This window comes from Harmonia axyridis, chromosome X (genome assembly GCF_914767665.1).
Source record: "Harmonia axyridis chromosome X, icHarAxyr1.1, whole genome shotgun sequence".
Lineage (NCBI taxonomy): Eukaryota > Metazoa > Arthropoda > Insecta > Coleoptera > Coccinellidae > Harmonia > Harmonia axyridis.
Genome location: NC_059508.1, coordinates 35,071,434 through 35,078,933, shown reverse-complemented (window position 1 = coordinate 35,078,933; position 7,500 = coordinate 35,071,434). Strand labels below are relative to the sequence as shown.

General features: G+C 40.3%; 1 non-coding gene across 1 annotated transcript; it reads left to right on the top strand.

The window, feature by feature from the left end:
- The first annotated feature begins 2,166 nt into the window (after positions 1 to 2,166).
- On the top strand, positions 2,167 to 2,285 carry LOC123688304. The gene has a single exon (XR_006749831.1). It is a non-coding gene; the product is annotated as a 5S ribosomal RNA (ribosomal RNA).
- The last annotated feature ends 5,215 nt before the right edge of the window (positions 2,286 to 7,500 follow it).

Below are 7,500 nucleotides of genomic sequence, written 5' to 3'. Positions count from 1 at the left end.
TTAGCCCGCCTCGTCTGATCGATCTAAGCCATCTCGACCCACCCAACACGCCTTCCAAGTCGGATCACTCGGACTTCGATCTGAAAATCTCCGGACTCATTTTTATGAATATCCCCAGTCAGTAAGAACGTTATTTCGCCAATATATACCAACAATAAACCATATTCCAATAGCTGAACCAAAAATATAATTCCCGATCCAAACGTTCTGCATCGCCCAACGCGACCACCTTCCCTATATATGTCAGGAGAGCACAGGGTTCCCCTCCAGACAACACTTACGCTCTATCCCCGACTCTCGGTCGATCGATAGGCCAGGTCAGCGGTGTCTGTTTCGGCCGAAGCTCGGACTTTGGTCAAAATGTTCCGATACAAAATTTGAACCAAGATAGATACAGATATGATTCCTTCTTAAATATACGTTGATTATCGAACAGAATATGGTAAATATTTTGCGATGACCGAGGATTTCATGAATTTTTTTTTTTTTTCGAAAAAATTTTCTGTTATCGGAATTTCCTCAAATTTCATTTGGTTGCCTCCTAATGCTTATTAAAAATGATAACCAACAATCAGAATCATTATTTATCATTTATTTCAATTTTTATAATGAAAAACGTTCACGTCCTTTCGCGCCTCTCGATCGTCGTTTACGTGATGCATCGGTCAGCCCTAGTTTACGTGGTGCATCGGTAAGATCGAGTTCACGTTCTGCATCGGTCTGCCCGAGTTTACGTGGTGCATCGGTAAGATCGAGATTACGTGGTGCATCGGTAAGATCGAGTTTACGTTCTGCATCGGTCTGCCTGAGTTTACGTGGTGCATCGGTATGATCGAGTTTACGTTCTGCATCGGTGTGATCTAGTTTACGTTGTGCATCGGTAAGATCGAGATTACGTGAAGCATCGGTATGATCGAGTTTACGTTCTGCATCGGTCTGGACTCTGAGATATATTTTCGACGTGAAAATGTTCCGATACAACTTTTGAACCAGGATAGTTAGAGAGATGATTTTTTCTGGGATGTACGTTGATTGGGGAATGGATTGTGGAAAATAACTTGCCATGACCGAGGTGTTCTCGAATTTTTTTTTTTTTTCGAAAAATATTTTCTGATTTTGGATTTCACTCAAATTTGATTTCGTTGCCTTCTAATGTGTTCTAAAAGAGTAAATCAGTAATCAGAATCGAAAAATATTTTTCGGATTTTTTTTTTTTTGAAAAAAAATTTTCTGATTTTGGAATTTCCTCAAATTTGATTTGGTTGCCTTCTAATGTGTTTTTAAAGCGTAAATCAGTAATCAGAATCAATATTCATTGTCGACTTTAATTTTTATAAGGAAAAATGTTCACGTCCTTAAACGCCTCCCCATCATTAGCCCGAGTCCAAGTCGATGTCAGTCCCGAGCGGACGGTGTCAGATACTACCTATCGCCCCGGTCTGGACTTGGCGAGGTATTTCGACGTGAAATGTTCCGATACAACTTTTGAACCAGGATAGTTAGAGAGATGATTTCTTCTATGTTGTACGTTGATTGTGGAATGGATTGTGGGAAATAACTTGCCATGACCCAGGTGTTCTTGAATTTTTTTTTTTTTCGAAAAAAATTTTCTGATCTTGAAATTTCCTCAAATCTGATTGCGTTGCCTTCTAATGTGTACTAAAAGAGTAAATCAGTAATCAGAATCAATATTCATTGTCGACTTTAATTTTTATAAGGAAAAATGTTCACGTCCTTAAACGCCTCTCCATCGTTACCCCGACTCCAAGACGATGTTAGACCGGAGCGGACGGTGTCAAATGCGACCGATCTCCCCGGTCTGGACTTAGCGAGATATTCCGACGTGAAATGTTCCGATACAAAAATTTAACTGTGATAGTTAGAGAGATGGTTCCTTTTGTGATGTACGTTGATTGTGTAATAGAATATGGAAATAAACTTGAGATGACCGAGGTCTTCTGGGATTTTTTTTTTTTTTCGAAAAATATTTTTCGATTTCGGAAATCCCTCAAATTTCATTGAGATATGTCCTAATGTGTTCTTAAAACTTAAATCAACAATCAGAATTAATATCCAAAAGTTATTTCATTTTTTATAAGGAAAAACGTTCACGTCCTTTCCGCTCCCAAAAAGTGAGATATCATAGAAAATATCGCTATATATGTTGTTTACGGCCATACCACGCTGAAATTGCCAGTTCTCGTCAGAACACTGAAGCCAAGCAGCGTCGGGCGCGGTTAGTACTTGGATGGGTGACCGCTTGGGAACACCGCGTGCTGTAAGCTTTTTTTTTACGTTCTGCATCGGTCTGCCGAGATAACGTGGTGCATCGGTATGATCGAGTTTACGTTCTGCATCGGTAAGATCGAGATTACGTGATGCATCGGTAAGATTGAGATTACGTGGTGCATCGGTAAGATCGAGTTTACGTGGTGCATCGGTAAGATCCAATTCACGTTCTGCATCGGTAAGATCCAGTTCACGTGGTGCATCGGTAAGATCGAGATTACGTGGTGCATCGGTAAGATCGAGTTTACGTGGTGCATCGGTAAGATCCAATTCACGTTCTGCATCGGTAAGATCCAGTTCACGTGGTGCATCGGTAAGATTGAGATTACGTGGTGCATCGGTAAGATCGAGTTTACGTGGTGCATCGGTAAGATCCAATTCACGTTCTGCATCGGTAAGATCCAGTTCACGTGGTGCATCGGTAAGATTGAGATTACGTGGTGCATCGGTAAGATCGAGTTTACGTGGTGCATCGGTAAGATCCAATTCACGTTCTGCATCGGTAAGATCCAGTTCACGTGGTGCATCGAAGATCCAATTCACGTTCTGCATCGGTAAGATCCAGTTCACGTGGTGCATCGGTAAGATGGAGATTACGTGGTGCATCGGTAAGATCGAGATTACGTGGTGCATCGGTAAGATCTACTTTACGTTCTGCATCGGTCTGCCCTTGTTTACGTGGTGCATCGGTAAGATCGAGATTACGTGAAGCATCGGTATGATCGAGTTTACGTTCTGCATCGGTCTGCCCGATATTACGTGGTGCATCGGTTCAGCCCTAGTTTACGTTGTGCATCGGTCTGGACTTAGAGATATATTTTCGACGTGAAAATGTTCCGATACAACTTTTGAACCAGGATAGTTAGAGAGATGATTTTTTCTGTGATGTACGTCGATTGGGGAATGGATTGTGGAAAATAACTTGCCATGACCGAGGTGTCCTCGAATTTTTTTTTTTTTCGAAAAAAATTTTCTGATTGTGGAATTTTCTCAAATTTGATTTGGTTGCCTCCTAATGTGTTCTAAAAGAGTAAATCAGTAATAGGAATCGAAAAATATTTTTCGGATTTTTTTTTTTTTCGAAAAAAATTTTCTGATCGTGGAATTTCCTCAAATTCGATTTGGTTGCCTTCTAATGTGTTTTTAAAGCGTAAATCAGTAATCAGAATCAATATTCATTGTCGACTTTAATTTTTATAAGGAAAAATGTTCACGTCCTTAAACGCCTCCCCATCATCAGCCCGAGTCCAAGTCGATGTCAGTCCCGAGCGGACGGTGTCAGATACTACCTATCGCCGAGGTCTGGACTTGGCGAGATATTACGACGTGAAATGTTCCGATACAACTTTTGAACCAGGATAGTTAGAGAGATGATTTCTTCTATGTTGTACGTTGATTGTGGAATGAAATACGGAAAATAACTCGCCATGACCGAGGTGATTACGATTTTTTTTTTTTTTTCGAAAAAAATTTTCTGATCGTGGAATTTTCTCAAATTTGATTTGGTTGCCTCCTTATATGTTCTAATAGCGATAATCAACAATCAGAATCAAAATCCATGATCGGGTTTGATTTTTATAAGGAAAAATGTTCACGTCCTTTTTTTCAACCCCGACTCATTGACGATGTTAGAACCGAGCCGGCGGTGTCAGATACGACCGATCGCCCCGGTCCCGATCGTCATTTACGTTGTGCATCGGTCTGCCCGAGATTACGTGGTGCATCGGTATGATCGAGTTTACGTGGTGCATCGGTAAGATCCAATTCACGTTCTGCATCGGTAAGATCCAGTTCACGTGGTGCATCGGTAAGATTGAGATTACGTGGTGCATCGGTAAGATCGAGTTTACGTGGTGCATCGGTAAGATCCAATTCACGTTCTGCATCGGTAAGATCCAGTTCACGTGGTGCATCGGTAAGATGGAGATTACGTGGTGCATCGGTAAGATCGAGATTACGTGGTGCATCGGTAAGATCTACTTTACGTTCTGCATCGGTCTGCCCTTGTTTACGTGGTGCATCGGTAAGATCGAGATTACGTGAAGCATCGGTATGATCGAGTTTACGTTCTGCATCGGTCTGCCCGATATTACGTGGTGCATCGGTTCAGCCCTAGTTTACGTTGTGCATCGGTCTGGACTTAGAGATATATTTTCGACGTGAAAATGTTCCGATACAACTTTTGAACCAGGATAGTTAGAGAGATGATTTTTTCTGTGATGTACGTCGATTGGGGAATGGATTGTGGAAAATAACTTGCCATGACCGAGGTGTCCTCGAATTTTTTTTTTTTTCGAAAAAAATTTTCTGATTGTGGAATTTTCTCAAATTTGATTTGGTTGCCTCCTAATGTGTTCTAAAAGAGTAAATCAGTAATAGGAATCGAAAAATATTTTTCGGATTTTTTTTTTTTTCGAAAAAAATTTTCTGATCGTGGAATTTCCTCAAATTCGATTTGGTTGCCTTCTAATGTGTTTTTAAAGCGTAAATCAGTAATCAGAATCAATATTCATTGTCGACTTTAATTTTTATAAGGAAAAATGTTCACGTCCTTAAACGCCTCCCCATCATCAGCCCGAGTCCAAGTCGATGTCAGTCCCGAGCGGACGGTGTCAGATACTACCTATCGCCGAGGTCTGGACTTGGCGAGATATTACGACGTGAAATGTTCCGATACAACTTTTGAACCAGGATAGTTAGAGAGATGATTTCTTCTATGTTGTACGTTGATTGTGGAATGAAATACGGAAAATAACTCGCCATGACCGAGGTGATTACGATTTTTTTTTTTTTTTCGAAAAAAATTTTCTGATCGTGGAATTTTCTCAAATTTGATTTGGTTGCCTCCTTATATGTTCTAATAGCGATAATCAACAATCAGAATCAAAATCCATGATCGGGTTTGATTTTTATAAGGAAAAATGTTCACGTCCTTTTTTTCAACCCCGACTCATTGACGATGTTAGAACCGAGCCGGCGGTGTCAGATACGACCGATCGCCCCGGTCCCGATCGTCATTCACGTTGTGCATCGGTCTGCCCGAGATTACGTGGTGCATCGGTATGATCGAGTTTACGTGGTGCATCGGTAAGATCCAATTCACGTTCTGCATCGGTAAGATCCAGTTCACGTGGTGCATCGGTAAGATGGAGATTACGTGGTGCATCGGTAAGATCGAGATTACGTGGTGCATCGGTAAGATCTACTTTACGTTCTGCATCGGTCTGCCCTTGTTTACGTGGTGCATCGGTAAGATCGAGATTACGTGAAGCATCGGTATGATCGAGTTTACGTTCTGCATCGGTCTGCCCGATATTACGTGGTGCATCGGTTCAGCCCTAGTTTACGTTGTGCATCGGTCTGGACTTAGAGATATATTTTCGACGTGAAAATGTTCCGATACAACTTTTGAACCAGGATAGTTAGAGAGATGATTTTTTCTGTGATGTACGTCGATTGGGGAATGGATTGTGGAAAATAACTTGCCATGACCGAGGTGTCCTCGAATTTTTTTTTTTTTCGAAAAAAATTTTCTGATTGTGGAATTTTCTCAAATTTGATTTGGTTGCCTCCTAATGTGTTCTAAAAGAGTAAATCAGTAATAGGAATCGAAAAATATTTTTCGGATTTTTTTTTTTTTCGAAAAAAATTTTCTGATCGTGGAATTTCCTCAAATTCGATTTGGTTGCCTTCTAATGTGTTTTTAAAGCGTAAATCAGTAATCAGAATCAATATTCATTGTAGACTTTAATTTTTATAAGGAAAAATGTTCACGTCCTTAAACGCCTCCCCATCATCAGCCCGAGTCCAAGTCGATGTCAGTCCCGAGCGGACGGTGTCAGATACTACCTATCGCCGAGGTCTGGACTTGGCGAGATATTACGACGTGAAATGTTCCGATACAACTTTTGAACCAGGATAGTTAGAGAGATGATTTCTTCTATGTTGTACGTTGATTGTGGAATGAAATACGGAAAATAACTCGCCATGACCGAGGTGATTACGATTTTTTTTTTTTTTCGAAAAAAATTTTCTGATCGTGGAATTTTCTCAAATTTGATTTGGTTGCCTCCTTATATGTTCTAATAGCGATAATCAACAATCAGAATCAAAATCCATGATCGGGTTTGATTTTTATAAGGAAAAATGTTCACGTCCTTTTTTTCAACCCCGACTCATTGACGATGTTAGAACCGAGCCGGCGGTGTCAGATACGACCGATCGCCCCGGTCCCGATCGTCATTTACGTTGTGCATCGGTCTGCCCGAGATTACGTGGTGCATCGGTCTGGACTTAGAGATATATTTTCGACGTGAAAATGTTCCGATACAACTTTTGAACCAGGATAGTTAGAGAGATGATTTTTTCTGTGATGTACGTCGATTGGGGAATGGATTGTGGAAAATAACTTGCCATGACCGAGGTGTCCTCGAATTTTTTTTTTTTTTTCGAAAAAAATTTTCTGATCGTGGAATTTTCTCAAATTTGATTTGGTTGCCTCCTAATGTGTTCTAATAGCGATAATCAACAATCAGAATCAAAATCCATGGTCGGGTTTGGTTTTTATAAGGAATAATGTTCACGTCCTTTTTTTCAACCCCGACTCATTGACGATGTTAGAACCGAGCCGGCGGTGTCAGATACGACCGATCGCCCCGGTCCCGATCGTCATTTACGTTGTGCATCGGTCTGCCCGAGATTACGTGGTGCATCGGTCTGGACTTAGAGATATATTTTCGACGTGAAAATGTTCCGATACAACTTTTGAACCAGGATAGTTAGAGAGATGATTTTTTCTGGGATGTACGTTGATTGGGGAATGGATTGTGGGAAATAACTTGCCATGACCGAGGTGTTCTCGAATTTTTTTTTTTTTTTCGAAAAAAATTTTCTGATCGTGGAATTTTCTCAAATTTGATTTGGTTGCCTCCTAATGTGTTCTAATAGCGATAATCAACAATCAGAATCAAAATCCATGGTCGGGTTTGGTTTTTATAAGGAATAATGTTCACGTCCTTTTTCGCCTATGTTCTTTTTCGACGTGAAATGTTCCGATACAACTTTTGAACCAGGATAGTTAGAGAGATGATTTTTTCTGGGATGTATGTTGATTGACGTACGAAACTTGGAAAAAAATAGAAAAGACCGAGGTACTCTAGAAAAAAAAATTTATTGAAAATATTTTTTTGATTTCGGAATTAATTCGAAATT